We start from the raw sequence: 23,919 nt of genomic DNA, 5'->3' as shown, positions 1-23,919 counted from the left end.
TCTGAACAGACCATGTTTTCTACCTTGATTTCCCTGGGGTGCCTGTGACAAAATAAGCAGATATGATATAGGTGAGTCTGTTGCTGGTGTAATGGAAAAATTAAGCAGAAATGCTGCAGGTCCCCAAGCGGAGGCAGTGGGCCATGTGGCAGCAGGCAGGGACAACTGCAGGTCCCCAAGCCATGGCTGGTCCAGGGCAGAGAGACACACGGTGTCAGGCAAGAGACATGGATAGACACACCATGCAGAGTGAGGTTGGATATTTATTCAGTGAGTTATGGAGGGGGAAGGGAGAAGGGGAGAAGAGCAGAGAGAGGGAAAGACAGGGGGAAGGGGGAAGTGGGGAGAGGCAGAAAAGGGGGAGAACTCAGGCTGTAAGCTGAATATCAGCCTGTCTCAGCAGACTGGGATGGGGGTGAGGGGAGCACCTGGCTTATCTCTTAGAGACAGAAAGATCCTTACAACTGGGGTTTGTGTTGGATTCAATATGTCCAGACTTCATTTCTTTCCTATCGGGCTTTCTGGGTCTCTGATGCTTTGTGGGAAGTGCTGGGGCCAGAATTTCAGGGTCTAGAGGAATTTTCTGCCCTCTGCCATCTCTTCTAAGATTAGACGCAGTTGGTTTCTACATTTGGTGTTAGGACATCATTTTATTGAGTCTATCTGTGAAAAAAAAAATGTTTCATAACAACAGTGACTGCTGCTGAGGAGCAGGGTATCTGAGAGTTTATATTCCTTTGGATTTTTCTCAGACATTCTAAAGAGTTCTGAATACCAACTAGAATAAATTCTGTTGGAATTCTCCCTCAGTACCTCAGTATTTGTTTGTACGTTGTCTCTATCCAATACCAGTGAGATACAACTGCGCCATCTTCATGATTATTGGTGGCCTGGGAAAGAGGGTCCCTGAACTTTCTCAGGCAATTCAGTCTAGGAGCTATGTAGAGATGACATTCACATCCCAAGGCTCTGCTGAGGCACTTTCTTTATCTGCTCAGGTAGGTTTCCTGGGTCATCTGTGAGGACAGAGAGGCTTGGGGACCTTTCTGTACTGTCAAAATATACACAGCAATGAAGTAGGAAAGGGATTCCATAATAACACATCCCCTGGGAGGCTTTTCCAAGGGAATCTTCCTGTTGTCCCCAGATCTTGCTAAGAACTGGTGGTGGTGGTCTGCAGTTGGATGTTGGAACATAAACCATTTGATTGCCCTACACAACATGTTCTGAAGTTGTGTGGAGCCTCTGAGCTGCTCTAAAACTCAGGAAGTACCCTGCTAGTTTGCCATAGAATGGGGAGGCTAGAAGTGCTCTCCTCCATCATTGGCATTAGTGCTGAGTGTGCATGTCCTCAGGTCAGGAATTCCCTGGGTATGTTTCAGGGTGTGGCCTGGCACCTACAAAATTAAGAGTTATCATTGACCAATGAAGAAACTGGATGAGAGTTTCTTCTGTAAACCCCAAGCACAAGACCTTGGCAGGCTTACTTTTTTTTTCTCTTTCTTTCTTTCTTTCTTTCTTTCTTTCTTTCTTTCTTTCTTTCTGTCTGTCTGTCTGTCTTTCTGTCTCCTCTCTCTCTCTCTCTCTCTCTCTCTCTCTCTCTCTCTCTCTCTCTCTCTCTCTCTCTCTCTCTCTCTTTCTTTCTTTACCAGGCTTGAAATCATGGCGATCCAACTGCCTCTACCTCCTGAGTGCTGGGATTAAAGGCATTTGCCACCACCACCCAGAAAGGCAGGTTTACTTTCAGTGGAATTCAGGAGCTGATGAGGCAGGAATAATGCCCATTGTCTTCCAACAATCATTAGGGTCCCTCTTCAGGACCCTCTGACTGCAGGGAATGGTTTCTCATGACTGTCCTACTTTGCAGAAATCGGGCTCTGGGAACAAAGAAGGAAATGCAGTTTCCCACCAACATGTTGAAACATAGCACTCGACTTCCTACACACCATGTCAGTTGGCCACACCAGACAAGTTATCCCAACATCTCTCCGAATCCATGCCTCTGTTGTCTCTCATTATACCTTTGCTCCTATGCATAATGAGCTCAGTAATTATTTTCCTTGGAATTGAAAAAGGCTGACTTTGACAGCTCATGCTTATTTGTCTGCACGCCAGTATCAGGAATAAACCAGATCACAGAAATATCTCTTATACACACATCAGGAATAAGCTTAGTGATCTCAGTGCTGCCTTCACTGAATGCCTCACTTCATAGTCAACCCTTATGAGTGGCCACTCTTCATTGCAAAGAGCAGTGATCTGCCTAAAGGGTGTCTGTGGCATAATGTCCTGTCCCACCCCCCCATCTCCTCCCCCCCCCCCATTAGCCTGGTGCCAGAGGGATAGCAAGCAACCTCCACTAGCCATGAAACCCCACTGGGTTATACCTGGCCTAGCTCTGAAATTTTCACCCAGCTCCTCCTCCTTCCTTTGTGCTGCAAATACCTTTTGTTGCCCTATGTGAATCTTTTCTGAGAGTTTCCCATGGATACAAAGCCTATGCAAAACTTACTTTAGAGGAATCCCAGAAAACCATGGTACCTTATGAATCAGGTATTTGCACCTGGCATTGTATTGTCTAAAATGCCATTGAGTTTATTTTGAGATATGGAAATCTACTAGCTAGAGTGTAAATACAGGGAAAAGATGCCAAAAGGGAAAAGGGAAAGCACTTGGAAGTCATGGAGCTGGAGCCCCCTCTGCAGCCACAGAGGCTAAGTTCATTCTTAATGCATCTCTGAGTCTGTATTTCACACAGAAACAAAAGCAAAGCTGTTTCTCCAAAGCAATGCATCTCTTAAGTTACATTGTACAAATATATTTATTGACTTCTGTTTTAAAGCTAAGACATTTCTAAAATATCTAAGTTGGTATATTTTATCAGCATCTCTTAAAATGATATTTGATCAGCATCTCTTTTAATCTCATGTCCTTTGTTTTTTAGCAACCAAAACATTTAAAATCAACCCAATACTATACAGGATCCAGATTCCCTGTGAATTTTTTATCTGTGTATGATTTTTTTATATTACTTTTACTGTCTCTTTAAAGAGTTTGTTTTATTTTTTAAAAAATATTTCTATGACTACCTATACCCATTTTCTTTCTTAAGTCTACATACATTTTTTTAAGCACATTGTGACTCGTTTAGAGGTTTCTTTTTGTCTGAATCTGTCTTTATTGTCTAACTGTAATCATTTTATTTAATTTTTTATTGTTTTTATTGAACTATATATTTTCTCCACTCTCTTCCTCCCCTCTTCCCCTGTACCCTCTCCCATGGTCCCCACGTTCCCAATTTACTCAGGAGAGCCTGTCTTTTTCTACTTCCTATGTATATTAGATTTTTTGATAACTATTTTAAACTGGCAAGTGGACGTGGCTAGGACCAAAGCACAGATTTTGGCTGTTGGCTCTACCCCATTCGGCTTTCCAACATGGTGAAACTACATTCACCTCTAATTCTGGGTGTTACGAATATTTTCTAACACAAGCTCTCTGCCTACACAAAAATCCCAATCAAGCCAAATCAAAACAAACCAAATTAAAAGATATCCAGATTTAATTGGACTTCTGTGCTCTCAGAAACTGGAAAGCTGCAAAGCAACTGGGGGGGGGGCACGCTTATTTTGGGGGGAGTGGTCTTGACCTTTTCTGGGGAGGGGTTAAGGTTTGGCGGGTCAAAGTGCAAGGGGCACATGGGCAGGGCCTGCAAAGATGGAGACCTGAGGCCAGAGACCGGGATTTACACTGGGAGCCATGCTCACTGGCCCAATTCTAAGAGTCTGTGGGTCAGTGCCACCAACAACAACTTGTAGTACGCTGCCCATAAACCATTTTTCTGTATGAATAAAAACTAAATCCACTATGCAGTGTACTGTATGGCTTGGGGATGTTTCTGCCTCTGTGTAGTGTGACAGGAATCCAACGTGCTATGCTCCAAGCTCCAATCCTTTTTTTTTTTTAAAAAAAAAAAAAGCTTTTTCAGGTCTTCTGTGGAAACTCGTTCTCCCCACCCACCCCCACCCCCACTAGTGTTATTTCCACTCAGTCCTACAGCCATTTATAAAATAACCAATATTATTTGTAATATTAATTACAAACTGTTTGACCTATTATCTCAGGCTTATTAGCTAGCTCTTACAACTTAAATCAACCCATTTCTATACTATATTTTACCACAAGGCTCGTGACTTGTTACCTCACATCTTGCTTCCCTGATTGCTGATGTCTTCTTGACTTGGCCTCCTTTCTCCCTGTATCTCTTCCTGGATTTTCCACCTACCTGTATTCTGCCTGGCTATTGGCCAAATCAGCTTCTTTATTAACCAATGGTAATAAAGCATTTTCACATCATCCAAAAGGACAGCCCACATCATTGTTCTTTTTAAGGGAGTTTACAAGGGCAGGGGGTAGACATTAAAGGACTGGGAAGTGAGTGTGATTAGGGTGTGTATGATGTGAAATTCCCAAAGCATCAAAAAAATACTGTTTTGAAAAAATTTTGCCTTTTAGGACTCCACTCTGAAGAACATGAAGTCAAAGGAGACAGGAATAGCCAGTTCAGAGAAACCCCTGTGGAAAGGAGAGTGCCAGAGAGACAAGTACATGGCATGCGTTTGCAGACAGAGTAAGAATGACCTGAGCTTTGTGGTCTAAGAAACCCACTGCAGACACTGGGCACAGGGGTTAGCATTCATCCCTTTAGTTCATCCCTTAGTACTTGTTGAGTATCAGCTGTGTGTCAGGGTCTTTCCCAGATGCCGGATGCTCAAACTCCTTCCTGACCCCTGTTCTGTTCCACCCTCACATGTTTATACCCCAAGGATTTTGTCCTTAGCTGCCTCAGCAGTCTGTTCAGATTCTGCTGTCTAGAACACAGACAAGCACAGCCAGCTTTCTACTAATTGACATCTGTCAGCACTATCCATAGGGACCTTAGGCCAACAGCTCAAATCCTGACTCTTCTCCTCACGTTCACACTGTCATATCTTCCTGTCACCAGATTGAAACATTTGGAATCACTTCGACTTTTCTCTCCCAGGAAATCCAGTTGCCAACCCAAACCAACCACCAAATGCTTTACATCTAGGTCATACATGTAAGGACCTAAGTGAATCAAAGGCTTCACTGCTGAGAAGTAGCCATGATACTTAGAAACAAAGGCTTAGAGTTGAGTGTGAAGCACAGCTGTAATCTCAGTACTCGGGAAGCTGAGGCAAGAGGATCACAAGTTTGAGGGCAGCCTGAGCTATGCAGTAAGACCACATCTTTAAAGGAAAATGAGCTTTTTCTTAAATTTTGGCTCTATCATCATTACCCTGGTGAATGTATTGTATTGTTTCTCAGGCTCCATGTCAACAGGGTAAAATACTTCCAACAGTTTGATGATTGTTGCTTCTCCCAATAACCTACAGAGAAATAAATTCTTTTCTCAATTATGCAGTGACATGAGTCTTACCATCTGTCCCATGATTCTGTGAGCGTTGAAAATTCAAATTAAACAGTGTAAACAGACACATGACTTGAAAATTTATCCTGGGTAGCCATTGGGGATATGGGTCCTGGCTTGGGGGAAGTAGGTGAGCCTTCAAAGTTACACTACTCCTGGCTCTAGACTGTTCTTTCTGCCTCCTGATTGGGGCCATTAGGAACAAGCACAATGCTTGTTCTCTCTGTTAAGGACAAAGCATTCTAGCCTCCATGTCCTTCCCATTATGATGGACTACTATTAGCCTTTTCTGTCTTAGATTTATTATTGCCACGTATCTTTGTTAAAATGATGAAAAAAGTAACAGTCTGAGACAATCTCCAGTCCTTTTTTAATTAAAATATTTTTAAATATTTATTGTTTTTTTTCTTTATGTGTATGCGTGTTTTGCCTACATGTGTGCCTATGCATTACCTTGAGTCCTCAGAGGTCAGAAAGGGGCATTGGATCCCCTGGACCTGGGGTTACAGATGTTTCTAAGCCACCATATGATGATAGAAACTGAATTCACGTGATGGACTAAATCCACTTAAAAAACCTGAGAAGGCTTAAAAATAAGGGAGAAAGAGTTTAACACAGATTTTTGCTGTTTGTTGGTGGCGTGCTGTAGAGAGATTTCCTGATTCGGCAACAGCAACAGAAAAAGCGCTGTGTCATTTTAAAGCGCAGCTTCTTGGGGCTGTGCTGCCAGCGTGAACTCTGGCTTTAAAGCATTTGTGGCACTCTGCTTGCTAGAGGCAAGCAAGCGCTCTCATCTAAGAGAAGCTTCCTGACTCAGCTTTAGCTGAAAAACCCTGCAGCTCATTAAGAGGTCCTGCCACGAAACACTTAAATGGTGTTGACGAAAAGCTGAACGCATGCTTTTTGGTTTTCAGCCGTAGCAGGAAAAAAGCTGTGCCATTTAAAAATGCCGGCTTTCTGGGCTGTCCTGCCAGGGCAAACTCTGACTCTTTTACGCAGGCGGTTCATGCGGTTTGCAAGCACAGGCTGCTGAAGCTCGCTTGCTGGCATGGACCTTGAAATGCCATAGAGTTGTGGCTATAAACATGGCTACAGCCAGTACCTCAGCCATGAGGCTGGAAAGCTAAGGAATGGGCTACATCTAGCCGGCAAAGCCACGGCTTTAGTCCTACTGAGATTGCTTGGTAAATTAAAAACTCATGTGGTCAGAAAAAGAGAGATTCAAAGACAAAGAAAATTTCTAAATGGTTTACAGTGTGTTAAAAATATATGCAAGCTAAAAGTTAAAAGTTCTTAAAAGTAAAAAATGAAAGAGAGTTGTTGGGTGTGGTAGTATACACCTTTAATCCCAACACTTGGGAGGCAAAGGGAGATTGACCTCTGTGACTTCAAGGTGTGGTAGCACACGCCTTTAATCCCAGTATCTAGAAGGCAGAGACAAACAGATCTCTGTGAGTTCAAGGTGCAGTAGCATACACCTTTAATCCCAATGCCTGGGAGGCAGAGACAGGCGGATCTCTGAGAGTTCAAAGACAGCCTGGTCTACAGAATTATTCCAGGCTCGTTATGGAGTTTGATAGCCATTTGGGCAAGAAACTGCTCTTGCCTGGACTATAGCATAAACTGGACACAGAGAACCCTCAGAGAGAGGACTACTGAACTTGCCTAAGGTGAGATGATCATTCGGGGTTCCTGATTCATGAAAGAGTCTGCAAGACATTCTGCAGGACACAACAGATAGTGACTGAACTGACTTTGAATTTTCCTGCTTTATGGAAATGTCTGCTGGATACCTTGGGCCTGAAGGCTGAAGATGGATGCCCCAACGGTACAGAGGAACTTTGGGTGACTGTCCAGGCAGCGAGATGTCTCTGTCATTTCTAGAGTTTTAAAAGTTGCTTTTTTCTTGTTTGCTTAGGCAGTATTGTATCTTTCTGGAGTCTTTGATGGAGTTAAGAATAGTTAGTTATAGTTTTCCTTAGTTATGATAAAGATTATTGTAACTTTTACTTGATAACTGTTTTGTTATATGTAATTTTGCTATGTTAAAGTTAAAGCCTTTTTTTTTTTTGTTTAAACCGAAAAAGGGGAAATGATGGAGGAAGGTCATTGGTTAAATAAAAAGAAACTGCTTGGCCCTCATTGGTTAGAAGATAGGTGGGAGGAGTAAACAGAACAGAACGCTGTGGGGAAGAGGAAGTGAGCTCAGAGACTCCACAGCTCTCCTCTCGGGAGCAGATGCCTCAGAGAGACGCCATGCTCCCAGCTCCCAGGCAGACGCACGCGATGAAGCTCCGACCCAGGATGGACATAGGCTAGAATCTTCCCGGTAAGCGCAACCTAGGGGCGCTACACAGATGATTAGAAATGGGCTAAATTAATATGTGAGAATTAGCCTAGAAGAGGCTAGATAGAAATGGGCCAAGCAGTGATTAAATGAATACAGTTTGTGTGTTGTTATTTCGGGCATAAGCTAGCCAGGCAGCTGGGGTGCTGGGGACGCAGCCCTGCCGCTCTTATTACAACAAGAAACAAGAGACTGAGCAGATGGGCAGAGACTCAGAGCTGTGAGCCCTAAGAGCTTACAAAGGAGGATCATGAAGAAAGATCATGGTTGGAAGATTTTGTATTGTGAACAGTGATCTAGGCCTAAGAAGAGTCGGTGGGCAGTTTCCTTTAAAGAAGGCATGAAAAGTGATACTATAACCTTTCTATGCTATATCCCTTGAATCAAGCCTAGAAGCAGGGAATTGGGATTCAGACTTTGTATCCTTGGTACAGGGCAATACCTTGAGGCAAGAGGTGTGGTGACTTTCTTGCTTTCTTTTGTAACTTCTCTCTCTGTCTGTCTCTCTGTGTGTCTGTGTTTGTGTCTTTGTCTGTCTGCACATGCAGAATTGAAGTCAAATAAGTTCCAAGAGGATACTGATCTGAGAGCGGTTCCCAACCCAAGGCAATGCCAATTGTGGAAGCAACTGGCATCTCGCCCACCTACAAGGCAAAGGCTGAAATTACTGTTATTTGAATATTAAAGGAAAATATGAGCCTGGAGAACATTTGGGTACCATGTAAATACATTAAAACATGGAAAAATAATAATAAAAACACTATTGGATTAGATAAGATCAGATACATTCACAAGGGTATGGAATTATTCTACTTACTGACAATAAAATTATGACAGTTTCCTGATGTAATCTTGATAATTTTTATTTTTTACACTTTCCAGGACTGTAGAATGTTTATCCTTCATGCTAAAACTAAGTTAAAAACTAGTTAAGGAACATCGTGGTGTTGTAATAGCTCTCAACAGCAGTTTTCAGAACAGGAGTTCATGCTAGTTATAGTGATCCATGCCTGTAATCCTAGCACTTGAGAAACTAAGACAGGAGACTTTCTGTGAGCTCTCAAGGCTAACCTCAGCCACATAATGAGTTTCAGCCAACTAATGCTACAGAGTAGACCTTAGAAAACAAAAAAAAAAGCAGGGCACTGTAATAGATACTGCAATTGCATCACTTGGTGGTACAGATAGGGGGTTAGGTTGGGGACCACCAAATAAGTTTAAGTTCAGCCTGAGGTACCTAAGACTGTGTCTCAAAACAACCAGACGATATGAATTGAATAAACAAACAAAACAATTTTAACTAGGTTTGGTGGTAGTACATATCTATAATGCCAGTATTAAGAAAATAGAGGCATGGGGATGGAGAGCCAAAGCCAAGTTCAAGGTTAACCGGTGCTACATGACACTCTGTCCTCCAAAAATAGCAAAACAAAATCAATGACATAAATGAACACAGATGATTAAATTCCACACTAGCTTAGAATTAAGTATAATAGAGTGTTATTTGTTTAGGGGTAGACTCACAGATTACAGTTCTCAACACTAATGGGGAACAGGAACCAAGCCACACTGCTGGAAGAGAGAGGTCAGACAGGCATTTTACATGGGCATATATTGTATGAGAGGCCATGCCCAAGTGGGCGGGTAACTTAAAGGCTACTGGCTGTAGGAATTCCTACAGCACATAAGTATTTTAAAATGTGCAATAAATGCTATTTTAAATTTGATTAAGTATTTTAAAGATTGAATTTAAAACTATTGTCTTGGGAGCAAGTCCTTGAGTCATGGCATTCCAAACTACATTTTGATCAGCAAAGACCTGAAGCGTTCATGTAATTAATCTTAATTGTTGCGGGAGGTCCTCCCCCTCCTCCAGCCTATAGCCGCTGAGATACCAGCCCATTGGGGCATGGTCTCTCTCCCTTTAAAAAAGCGGCCACTTCCCTCTCCTCTCTCTCTTCACTTCCTGCTCCACCGGCGACTAGACTCCCTTCCTGGTTGCATATAGGGCTGTTGTCTGGGACGGAGATCTGTAAGTTTTTTCCCCTTTAAATAAATACCACCCTATTAATCATAATTCCAAACTGGTGTGGCATTGTTTGTGACTTACGCCTTCAGTTGGCGCCCAACGTTTGGTTTTAGAACCTCTCCTTTCCCCGCTCGGCTGCCGGCCGCGAGTTCAGCTTGGCGTGAGCCCTCCCTACCTCAGCCGCTGCCTGTGCCTTGCAGCGGCTGCCTTGGCCTCCCCATGTGGATTTAAACTCCACAGGCCCGTGTAGTCTCTGCCCGCGTGGTTTGCTCTTTTCTGAGTCATTTTTAAATCTCCCTTGCAAGCACAGCTCTTAAGTGGCACGAACCAGAGCACGCGGTTGCCGGTTGCTGAAAGCTGCAACCCCTCAGGGTGACTCTGTCACGTGGAGGCATAAGCGGCTTCCAGGTTGCTCTTCTCTACCCCTGGACTCTGGGTTTCTGGTTCCGTCTCTGGAATTGATTTAATTACATTTACTTTGTTGAGAAACTCACATTTTCCAGTTTTTAACATCTACTAAGGCACTGAAACAGGACCCCGTTTTCATCGCGACTCAGCAACAGCGTCACCTGCTGGATAATAGGTAATATGGCAGTTTTCGTTTCTAACGCAAATTTTACTGCTTTGTTTTCACTAATACAATGGATTAGTAAATTTATATTTACTAATACAATGGATTACATCATACAAGGTTTATATGATTATGGGGATACCTTAATTTGCTTGTTACTAGGTTTCAGTTTTCTTTTCCATATTCTATCATTAAGGAACAATATTGCACTCCTAAGAACGATTGAATCTTTATGTACTAATAATGAACAGAAGAATATGGCACTCCTAAGAACGATAGGATCTTTACAAACTAATAATGAACAACTAATTGACAGGATTAAAATTATTGAAAATCAGAGGTTATCTGAACAAGTGGATACTGTGACAGACAAAATTGACTCCGTATCCAAGGGTATTAGAAAGTTACCTGAAAGGGTTCAGGCTGTTGAATTTGAGCTTCAGACTTTATCACAAAGTTTTGATAAGGTAACAGACAGAATGTACCTCCAAGATGGGAATCTACATGATATACAAGAAAAGTTTAAGGAGGACATGTTATCTTTGAAGGAAAAAATTAAAGCTTTGGAATCACAGGTGCAGAATGGGGACCAAAAAATTGATACCTCAGTGAAGTCACTGGAAATATATACAGGTCAGGAGATTCAGGATTTAAGAGAGACAATGATAAAAAGATTTAAAAAGATTGGAGAAATTATTGCAGCTGGTGAACAGAGTAAGGAGGCACAAGGACAGGATACAATGCCTCCACCAGCTATTAGAACTGGCTTACCCAGGGTTCTAGCAACATACGCTATACTTAATTCTGACAAAGCGTCAACTTCTAAAGGCTCAAAGGGAGTCAGAGAAGCTAGATGGACTCCAATAGCAATGAATGATCTGAAAGAAATTAAGCAAGCTGTTGTTAATTTTGGCTTGCACAATGCATATGTAAAGGAAATGATAAGGACTTGGGCTTCTAATGCTAGAGCTACCCCCCATGATTTCCATCAGTTAGTGTCTGCAGTTTTAGATAATGGACCTTCCTTGATGTTTGGAATTTATTTCAGAGAAGAATCCAAACATATGGAACAGCAAGGGAGAGCAAAAGGTGTTGAGGTTTCCCAAGATCAAATTCTTGGTGCAGGAGAATATGCTGATCCACAGGTCCAAGCTCTTTATGACGATGAAGTACTGTGTCTATGTCACCAAGCAGCTTTAAATGCTTGGAATAGGATACAAGATCCAGAAAAAAGGGTTGAATCATATACCAGAATTAGGCAGGGACAGAGAGAACCCTTTATTGATTTTTTGCAAAGGTTAATTAAGGCTCTGGACATAGGGGTAACAGGCCCAGAAGCTAGACGAATACTTCTTGAATCTCTAGCTTTTGAGAATGCAAACATAGAATGCAAAAAGATAATTGGGCCTTTAAAGTCTAGATCAGCACCTATGGATGAATGGATTCAGCATACGATGAATGTTGAGACGTTTAGCTATAATGATGAATCTTGGGTAGGAGAAGCAATTTCCAAACCAATGAGGAGACATCAAACTGCCAGGTGTTTTAATTGTGGTAAATTAGGACATTTTCAAAGTGATTGTAGGCAAAGAATTTCTAGTAATAATATCTCTTCTGGGAATGACAAAAATAGGAGGCCTCAGCCTTCAAGTATCTGTAGGAGATGCAGTAAAGGCCGGCATTGGTCGAATGAATGTAGGTCAACAACAGACAGACCGGGCAATCCAATATCATTAGGAAACTCCTTGGGGGGCCTCTCCCAGGCCCCCAAGCCAACAGTGGCCCAGTCATTCCCAGTCACAGTAGAGAACGTGCCTCTCCAAAAAAATTAAAAGCTCCAATTTCTGCTGTAAAAAGTAATACTGGTCTAAATAATGAATTACGTGTGGAGGATGAGTCAAAAAACCCAGTAGGACAGAGTAAACGTATATTTTGGCAGACTTCTATTAATGATCAAAGACCAAAGCTAAGAGTCTGTATAAATGGCACTTTTATTGAAGGCTTATTAGACACAGGTGTGGATGTAAGTATCATTACCCCAGAATCTTGGCATCCGAATTGACCTCTTCAAGAGGTAGATGTTCAGTTCCTGGGAATTGGAACCCTATCTCGTGTAAAACAAAGCACAAGATGGGTCGAATGCATAGGGCCCGAAGGGCAAATAGGAAGGCTAAGGCCATATGTAGCCAATATTGCCATAAATTTTTGGGGCCGTGACCTGCTACAGCAATGGAATACCCAGATTAACATTCCTGTAGTTCCAGGAACTCATAATTCTGGGAAAGATATGATGAGGTATTATGGAAAAAGGTCACCAGCCATTCAGGCTGTACAAGAACATGCAGCAAATACCAGCCTTTAGAGGTACCAACAGCCCTACCTTTAAAATGGCTAACTGGGAAGCCAATATGGATCAAACAGTGGCCTCTAGCTGAAGATAAATTACAGGCACTGAAACAGCTGGTGCAAGAGCAACTAGATGCTCACCATATTGAAGAATCAACCAGCCCTTGGAATTCTCCTGTGTTTGTTGTAAAAAAGAAATCTGGTAAATGGAGAATGGTGACAGATCTAAGAGCTGTCAACAAGATAATTCAACCTATGGGCCCACTACAATCTGGAATTCCTTTGCCTTCTCTGTTACCAAAAGGATGGCCTCTTATAGTTATTGATTTGAAAGATTGTTTTTTCAGTACACCATTACAAGAAAAGGATAGAGAAAAATTTGCCTTCACAGTGCCTACTTATAATAATGCTCAGCCTAATTGGAGATATCAATGGACTGTCCTCCCACAGGGTATGCTCAATAGTCCTACATTGTGCCAATATTTTGTAAGTAAGCCATTGGAAATAATTCGTAAACAATTCCCCAAGTCCATAATTTATCATTACATGGATGACATCTTGTTATCTGTTTCAAATAAACATACTTTAGAAAGGATTTTTGAAGAAGTAAAGAAAGTCTTGCCTAGGTGGGGATTACAAATTGCCCCTGAAAAGATTCCAAGAGGAAATTCTATTAATTACCTAGGTTACAGAATAGATTAGAGAAAATTAAAACGCAAAAGGCACAATTAGGAGAGACCGGTTAAAGACTCTTAATGACTTCCAAAGATTGTTAGGAGACATTTCCAGTCTACGACCAGCTGTTGGGATAACACCTGGTCTAATAGTTCATTTAAACAAAACCTTAGATGGTGATAAAGATTTTAATAGTCCAAGAAAACTGACAGTTGAAGCAGAAAAGGAACTAACAATGATTGAGGAAAAATTACAGGAGGCACATGTGGATAGGATGAACCCAAATCTTAGCTGCATCCTAGTCATATTGCCTTCCAGAATTTCTCCTACAGGGATTCTAATGCAGAGGGAAGATATTATTTTAGAGTGAATATTTATACCTAGTAAACCAAGTAAAAAATTAAAAACTTATGTGGAAAAAGTCTCTGAATTAATTATAAAAGGTAAGCTGAGACTTCGTCAACTAGTAGGTATAGACCCAGCAGAAACTATAGTGCCTTTTACTACTGAAGAAATAAAAAAGTTATGGGAAGACAATGAACCGCGGCAAAGAGCTTGTGCTAATTTTTTGGGAGAAATTAATAGCAACTATCCCAAAAGTGGTAGACTTAACCTCATAAAAAGAACTTCTTGGATTCTTCCTAGAATTGTACGTGATGCTCCAATAACTGGAGGCCGTACATTCTATACTGATGCAAATAAATCAGGGAAAGCAAGTTACAAGTCAGATGAATTGAGTAAGGTGGAACAAAGCCCTTATAATTCTGTCCAGAAGGCAGAATTATATGCCATTCTTATGGTGCTAAGGGATTTTAAAGAACCTTTTAATATAGTTACAGATTCACAATATGCAGAAAGAGTTATCTTGCATATTAAAACTGCTGAATTTATACCAGATGACACAGAGTTGACTTCATTGTTTATCCAGGTACAAGACATAATCAGGAACAGGCTTTGTCCGATGTACATAACACACATCCGGTCCCATACAGGTCTGCCTGGTCCTCTAGCCCAAGGCAACGCTGAGATTGATCAATTATCGATTGGAAGTGTGTTGCAGGCCTCACAATTTCATAAGAAGCATCATGTCAATAGTAAAGGCCTAAAGAAAGAATTTTCCATTACTTGGCAACAAGCTAAGAACATTATAAAGAGATGTCCTACTTGTTCTTTCTATAATCAAACACCGTTGCCTGCATGGAGTAACCCAAAGGGTACTAAGAGAAATGAAATCTGGCAGATGGATGTGTTCCACTTTATGGAATTTGGTAAATTAAAATATGTACACCATACCATAGACACATATTCAGGTTTTCAATGGGCTACTGCCCTGAGCTCAGAAAAGGCTGACTCAGCAATCACACATTTATTGGAAGTTATGGCCATCATGGGTATACCTGCACAAATAAATACAGATAATGGTCCAGCATATGTGTCTAAGAAAATGAAATGCTTTTTTGATTATTATAATATAAAACAAATTACAGGTATACCAAATAATCCTACAGGTCAGGCAGTTATAGAAAGATCAAATCGTACTATAAAGGATATGCTGAACAAACAGAAAGGGACCAAAAATACCCCCAGAAATAGATTACATAATGCTTTATTAACATTGAATTTTCTTAGCGCTAATGAGAAAGGAACGACAGAAGCAGAAAGACATTGGATATTGGAAAAGTCTGCTGAACTAAATCAACCAATTTATTTCTCAATGGAAGCCAGGAGATGTGCTACGTTGGGGAAGGGGTTTTGCTCTTGTTTCCACAGGAGAAGAAAAATTGTGGATACCATCAAAATTAATAAAGTTTCGATTTGAAGAGGAGAAACCTTTTGGAAAGGAGAAATGACAACTCATCCACAATGATAATATTCATACAGGTGGTAAGAAAAACATATAGAATGGGGGCAGGGTTCTGTTCTTATCTCCACAGGAAAACACTCATCTTTGAAAAATTCAAGGGACCCTGGATGTTTGGATACTGACAAATGGAAAAATACCTGCCCAATAGTAAATATCAAGAAATCTGAATGAGTTGTGTAAGTAAAATATATTAAACCATATTTCTAAATTTATAAAGCTGGTTTTGAAGTTGGACTCTGGCTCAGTCCCTCTCCAATTCCAAGCCTGTTAGTAAGAGAAAAACCCAGAGTTTCTGTCTCATGTCAAGAGCCATGATATGGGACAGAAAGAAATATGAGTTTAGAAAACATCTTTGCTTTTCTTCATATCTATCTCACTTTTCATTGAATATATCTATCATGCCTTTCATTGAATATATATATATGTCTATATATGTCTATATGATTAATGTTTAAGTTTTTCACAATGAACAATGAGTTTTTCCTGAAGTGACATTTGAAGTTTCCAGGAAGAAGATGGGGCCCCATAACAACAACTCCACCTGGTTGATATGACGTCATGATACTGATAGGGCTACTACAAGACCTGCTTTGGGTACCAGCTGCACAAGACAGTTCCAACTTGGTTAGCTGAAATGGTGCACATCTTATACAACATTTTGGCCAGACCTGCACAAAATACTCAGAGACTATTTTCAATTTTAAAAGACATTGATCTTGAAATTTAACCATCATTTTACTTTCACAGGATCCCCCAGAAAGAACGTCGCCCCCATGACAGCTGGAAGTAATTCTAGAGGACGACGTCCCCTCTCCCAGTAAAGTTTGCCCTTGGGTTTAGGGACATCATTTAGGGGTTGATTATAATTAGTATACGATTGAGGGTTAGGGGAGGAATTTTATAAGCTCAGGGATCATTTTGAAAAAAAAAGAGGGATGATGGGATAATAGATTTGTAATTGTGAGTTACTGTTTTTAGGCAAATATATTGGTATAGATTCTTGTATATTGATACAAAGTTAAATTATATTGACTATTGTATGCATGCATGTTTCTATGTCTGTTTAAAACATTCTTATGTATTGACATATATTGTATTGATATATATATATTGTATATATTTACCATATTGCAGTGTACATTTCTACCTCTGATTAAGATACTTATATAATGTTTGTGTATTGATATATATTACCTACTGCAATGTATATTTGTACATTGTTTATATTTGGAGGTCATTGTCCTCATTTGTTTCACAGTCGTTTATTGTCTTAGTCTTTAAGTTAGATAGATATTGAGAATTATATAGATTAATAGTCATCTAAGTTTGTCATTTATAATTAGACTAATCAGGTTCTTTGGATATATAGAGATTATACTCAGTATAGATTGATAATCTTCAACTTCTTCAAAGAGCTGTAGAAAATGGCCTTTAATCTAACTCAGAGTTTTGTGGTAATGAGACACAATTGCTCCTGGCAACACCGCTCTATTCCCGAGAGAATGTTGAGCACCAAAGACACTCCACCTGGAGCCTTTCTCTTTGGCAGATCTGGCCTTTGGGCAAAGAAATGCCCATACCTCAACCACTGACAGAGATACAGAGCATGCATCAATGGATAAAACAGGACTGTCATATCCTGCCAAGACAGGGTAAGATAGTTTTGAAAAGTTGCTTGCCTTTGAAAATGGTGTGTCAGTTATGTTAGGCCTTAGCCAAAGTTGGTCGCTTCATCGCTGCTAACGTGACTTTGGGTGATTGCCCAGGTATCTAGTTGTCTCTGTGATTTGTTGCATATTTTGGAAATTGTTTTACTGAACTTCCTAATTACCCAGGTAACATTATTTCCTTTCTCAGATCTTTGATGGGGTTGAAGACTATATAAATGTAGTTACTTTCTCTCATGACTTGGCCAAGTTATTTATTATACGAGACCTAAGCTAGTTAGAATAGGATATTTGTACTTATTGTATATAATTTCATAGTAGGTTTAGAACTGTCTTATTTAAACAAAAGGGGGAGGTGTTGCGGGAGGTCCTCCCCCTCCTCCAGCCTATAGCTGCTGAGATACCAGCCCCTTGGGGCGTGGTCTCTCTCCCTTTAAAAAAGTGGCCACTTCCCTTTCCTCTCTCTCTTCACTTCCTGCTCCGCTGGCGACCTGACTCCCTTCCTGGTTGCATATAGGGCTGTTGTCTGGGACGGAGATCTGTAAGTTTTTTCCCCTTTAAATAAATACCATCCTATTAATCATAATTCCAAACTGGCGTGGCATTGTTTGTGACTTATGCCTTCACTTAATAAAAGCCAGGAGTCAAATATTGGAAAGTAAAGACCTTGAAGATCAGAAAACTGGGATCAGCCATCAGTTGCTTTCTACCTGTCTCCTTCCTCCATCCAAAAGTTCCGAGATCCTGTCTCCATTCCACCTTATCACTTCCTGTCTCCATGTTCCAAGTGCTGAAATTAAAGGTGTGAGCCACCACTGCCCGGCTTCTATGGTTAACGAGTAACTAGCTCTGCCCTCTGATCATCAGGCAAACTTTGTCAGAAAGCAAATAAAATATCACACAAGGATCTTAGTACTTTCTTATTTGTTTGTACCCAAACTTAATCTTTTTAGTTGATTTTCATTGTCTACAGAATAAAGTTTGTCCAAAGTATATCTCTTTGGTTGGTCAGAAAGAAGTCTCCTGTGGCTCCCTGTGACCTCAGAGTAAGACTTCACAAAGGCCCACAGGCCCACTAACATCTTCACTATCCTGAAACTGATTTCCTCTACTACTTTCTCCTTTTCCACTCCAGCTCTAGCTTTTCTGATTTTATTAATAATATGGTAAAATTCACCAGACATGTTTTCTCGTGGTGCCTATTCATTAGTTAACTCCTGCCTAGAATGATTGTATCTTTGTCTCCTTCAATTACTTCAACTCCGAGCAAGTCAACTTCTCAGTGTGGTCTCTGCAATAAGGCCCGTTTCTTCTCTAGGAGCACAGTCGTCTGTCACCCAACTTCTCCCTTTTCTTCTCTTAAGATTTTCATTACCATAAGTGTACCACCTTCTTAAACATTGTAAGAAGATTCATCTATATCTTAAATCTATTGATTATTATTTGTGTGTTCATATCATCATTGTGGTGGTTTGAATAGTAATAATCCCCATAGATACATGTGATTGCTTGACCCATAGGGAGTAGCACTATTAGGATATGTGACCTTGTTGGAGGGAGTGTGTTACTGTGGAGGCAAGCTTTGAGGTCTCATATGCTTAAGCTAGGCCTAATATGGCAGTCTCCTGCTGTCTACAGATCAAGATGTAGAATTCTCAGCTCCTCCAGCACTGTATCTTCCTGCATGGCACCTGCTTCTCTCCATGATGATAATGAACTAAACCTCTGAAACTGTAAGGCAGCCCCAATTAAATTTTTTCCTTTATAAAAGTTTCTGTGGTCATGGTGTCTCTTCACATCAATAGAACCCCTAAGACAGGTGTAACTAATGACTCTCAGTGCCTAGAACAATGGTTAGCCTAGAGTGTATGCTTTGTTTGTATGCAAATGTTCATCTGTATATACATAAGATGAACAAAATTCATACATGCCTAAGCCTGGCCCACTTCTCCCTACTGCCTTTCACAACTTCTATCCACATACAGGTGGGTCTTGTGTTGGTCCACTTGACTGGATTAATAGAGCCCTAACAATGCTGCTGAAGCCTGGGGCTTAGTATATAGCAGGCCTGGGTGCTCAGATGGATACGTTGTAAAAATAAATAAATAAATAAAACCTTTTATTGCCTATCTTTCTCTCTGCCTCCATTTCCTAGCTCAGTAAAGTGAATATCTCTTCATCAAGATTAATTGAAGATTCTGAAACCATGACACCAAATAAATCTGACCTCTCTCCAATTGTTTTGTTCAGGTATTTTGTCACAGTGACAAAAACCAAGTTCCTAACATATTTCCCAAAATAGCTACTTTTTTATTTTTTGTTTGCTTGGGATTTTGTTTTGTTGTTTTTTTTTTTTAAAGATTTATCTACTAGGCTGGGCGATGGTGGCGCATGCCTTTAATCCCAGCACTCGGGAGGCAGAGGCAGGCGGATCTCTGTGAATTCGAGACCAGCCTGGTCTACAAGAGCGAGTTCCAGGACAGGCTCCAAAGCCACAGAGAAACCCTGTCTCGAAAAACAAAAAAAAAAAAAAAAAGATTTATCTACTATGTATACAGTGTTCTGCCTGCACATGTGCCCGAAGTCCAGAAGAAGACACCAGATCACATTACAGATGGTTGTGAGCCACCATGTGTTTGCTGGGAATTGAACTCAGGATCTTTGGAAGAACAGGTAGTGCTCTTAACCACTGAGCCATCTCTTCAGCCCAATGTTTTATTTCTTGAAATAGGATTTCATTTAGCACAGGTTGGCCTTGAACTCACTAAGTAACTGATACTGACCTCAAACTCCTGATCCTACTCCTGCCCCCACCACCACACAAGCATTAGGATTGCAGTCTTGCACTCCTTTTATGCCTGGCCTTGTATTTTGTATTATACAAAATTATTTTTTACTTCCAATTATTTCAACAAAATACATGAGAGAATCATCAGCCTTATTATGCAACAGGCTTTGTGTTACATGGTTTTGCCCAGCTATAGCCAAATGTAAGTGTTTTGAGAACATTCTAGGCAGGCTAACTTAAGCTTTAATATTGGGTAGGTTCAGTAAATATATGTGCCTCATGATAGTTTCAATTGACAATGGTTTGTTAGAATCTACCTCAGCATAAGTCAAGGAGCATCTATACTTGATGCTTCAGATCAAAACAGCTGGCAGTTGCAAGGCTCACTCCCGCTCCATGCCAAACATCCACCTTCCAAGTCTTCACTGGTCACTTGTCCCTCAGTCTTCAGCTCAAGAAGAACCTATTTATCTACACACTCTAGGCAGTCTAAATCGTGCTACAAGTCCAGGTTATTGCATCACTCTACTTGGAGACACTTCTTTCACTTTCATACTTACTTTTGATTTCAATGATTTATTTTCCTACTGGAACAATCAGAGTCTCCTGCTCAGGAAATAGAAAATACATTCAGAGAAAATTAGGCAAATAATATTATCAAAAGACTATTTTCAGTGATGGGTGGAATGAATACATCAGTTATTAGAGTGCTGGAACCTTGGGGGAGGGTACTGTAGTGGTGTAGGAGCTGACATATCAAAATCATGGTTTGTACTGGCTCCACTCCCTCAAATACCAAATGGAGTAAAATAAAAATAAACAATTTAATAAATAACCAAGGATCAAAGAAGTTAATCTATCCAATATGACAAAGCTGTTAATGATGAGACACAGAACCCTACCTAACTGATGATTAAGGATGAGACATCGAACCCTACCTAACGCTGATGATTAAGGATGAGAAACAGAATCCTACCTAACTCTGATGATTAAGGATGAGAAACAGAATCCTACCTAACTCTGATGATTAAGGATGAGACACAGAACCCTACCTAACTGATGATTAAGGATGAGACACAGAACCCTACCTAACTGATGATTAAGGATGAGACACAGAACCCTACCTAACTCTGATGATTAAGGATGAGAAACAGAATCCTACCTAACTCTGATGATTAAGGATGAGACACAGAAACCTTCCTAACTCTGATGATTAAGGATGAGACACAGAACCCTACCTAACTGATGATTAAGGATGAGACACAGCACCTTACCTAACTCTGATGATTAAGGATGAGACACAGAACCCTTCCTAACTCTGATGATTAAGGATGAGACACAGAACCCTTCCTAACTCTGATGATTAAGGATGAGACACAGAACCCTACCTAACTCTGATGATTAAGGATGAGACACAGCACCCTACCTAACTCTGATGATTAAGGATGAGACACAGAACCCTTCCTAACTCTGATGATTAAGGATGAGACACAGAACCCTACCTAACTCTGATGATTAAGGATGAGACACAGAATCCTACCTATCTCTGATGATTAAGGATGAGACACAGAACCCTTCCTAACTCTGATGATTAAGGATGAGATACAGAACCCTACCTAACTCTGATGATTAAGGATGAGACACAGAACCCTACCTAACTCTGATGATTAAGGATGAGAAACAGAATCCTACCTAACTCTGATGATTAGGGATGAGACACAGAACCCTACCTAACTGATGATTAAGGATAAGACACAGAACCCTACCTAACTCTGATGATTAAGGATGAGAAACAGAATCCTACCTAACTCTGATGATTAAGGATGAGACACAGAAACCTTCCTAACTCTGATGATTAAGGATGAGACACAGAACCCTACCTAACTGATGATTAAGGATGAGACACCGAACCCTACCTAACTCTGATGATTAAGGATGAGACACAGAACCCTTCCTAACTCTGATGATTAAGGATGAGACACAGAACCCTTCCTAACTCTGATGATTAAGGATGAGACACAGAACCCTACCTAACTCTGATGATTAAGGATGAGACACAGCACCCTACCTAACTCTGATGATTAAGGATGAGACACAGAACCCTTCCTAACTCTGATGATTAAGGATGAGAAACAGAATCCTACCTATCTCTGATGATTAAGGATGAGACACAGAACCCTTCCTAACTCTGATGATTAAGGATGAGACACAGAACCCTTCCTAACTCTGATGATTAAGTATGAGACACAGAACCCTTCCTAACTCTGATGATTAAGGATGAGACACAGAACCCTTCCTAACTCTGATGATTAAGTATGAGACACAGAACCCTTCCTAACTCTGATGATTAAGGATGAGACACAGAACCCTACCTAACTCTGATGATTAAGGATGAGACACAGCACCTTACCTAACTCTGATGATTAAGGATGAGACACAGAACCCTTCCTAACTCTGATGATTAAGGATGAGACACAGAACCCTACCTAACTCTGATGATTAAGGATGAGAAACAGAATCCTACCTAACTCTGATGATTAAGGATGAGACACAGAACCCTACCTAACTGATGATTAAGGATGAGACACAGAACCCTACCTAACTCTGATGATTAAGGATGAGAAACAGAATCCTACCTAACTCTGATGATTAAGGATGAGACACCGAACCCTACCTAACTCTGATGATTTTGCTAATTCGATCACACACACCTTTAACACAAAAACACTTCGAGGCATTTAAAAGCGAATTTGATAACTGTTGATTCTCTCTATATATAGTTTCATTGTACTTTGCTGGTTAAGAGATATTAGGGGCGTCAGTGAGATTGCTCACTTAAGTGGTAAGGGAACGTACCACAGAGGCTGCTGACTTGAGTTCAGTTCCTGGAGTTCACATGATGGAATGAGAGAACTGACTCCCATAAATCCTGTCATCTCTGTACACACCATTTGTGCCTACACATGCATACTAAATATATACAGTTTTTAAGTTAAAAAGAATGCAGATGTGGACAGGGAGATGGCTCAGTAGGGAACAGCACTTGCTGCACACATATAAGGATGTGAGTTTGGATCTCAGGACCCACATAAAAATCTGGGCATTGCTTTGTTGGCCTATAACCTCAGTGCTGAGGGCAGTAGAGACAGGATTCCTGGGGCTTGCCAAATTCCAGCCTAGCTTCAGATTCAGTAAATGACCCTTTCTTAAAGGACTAAGGTAGAGAGAGAAAGAAAGCAAGACAGGGACATTCTCTTCTGATCCTCTCCACAAACAATACCACCCCTTACACATAGGATTAGACCATACACAGATATACCAAAGAGAGAGACAGAGAGAGAAAGAAGAACCTTTTTACAGCATCACAAAGCCTTTCATGTTATTTGTATATTGTTGGAATATTTATGCCATTAGCACTTGTTGAATGATACTTGTTAATTGTACTCATTTTGCTAATACATTTCAAATTCTAAAATAGTTGCCAAAAGCTGTTAAAAGAGAACAATGGGAGCCGGGCTGTGGTGGCACACGCCTTTAACCCCAGCACTCAGGAAGCAGAAGCAGGTAGATCTCTGTGAGATCAAAACCAGCCTGGTCTACAAGAGCCAAGACAGGCTCCAAAGCTACAGAGAAACCCTGTCTCGAAAAATCAAAAGAGAGAGAGAGAACAATGGATATATTTTAAAATGTAATAAATCTTGTAGGCCCATATTTCTGCACATGCTAAAGATTAATTTGGAATAATTTACATATATGGCATTCTGGGGTGGCATGAAAAAATAGTTGTTGGGAGTTTTTGTTTGTTTTGGTTTTTGGCTTTTTGTTATAGTGTGGAAAAGGGAATGCAAGCAACAAGGGCATAAAAGTAGATCTCATAGTCTCACATATGGCTTTTTCCAAATTCTTAAAAGTACAGGTAATTCTTTTAATTTAAAGGTGAGCCCATGGAAATTTTGGAGCAGCTGTAGAAAACAAGCCACGAATTTTGTGTTATAGCTTATTTTGGTGACCTGACCCTCTGCCCTCCACTGTTTGGAATTATGACAGAGAGTCATTTCTGTACCTACCACCACCTAGGAGGTGATTTAATGAAAGGAGTTACCCTTTCCAAGAAGGGTGCTAAAGGTCCAGGAAGCTGATAGGAAGGGCTGAAGACTCCCAGGAAGGACAGCTAAGGTGG

This window comes from Microtus pennsylvanicus, chromosome 4 (assembly GCF_037038515.1).
Source record: "Microtus pennsylvanicus isolate mMicPen1 chromosome 4, mMicPen1.hap1, whole genome shotgun sequence".
NCBI classification, from domain to species: Eukaryota; Metazoa; Chordata; class Mammalia; order Rodentia; family Cricetidae; genus Microtus; species Microtus pennsylvanicus.
The sequence above is the reverse complement of the archived record's forward strand: the minus strand, read 5'-3'. Positions refer to the sequence as shown.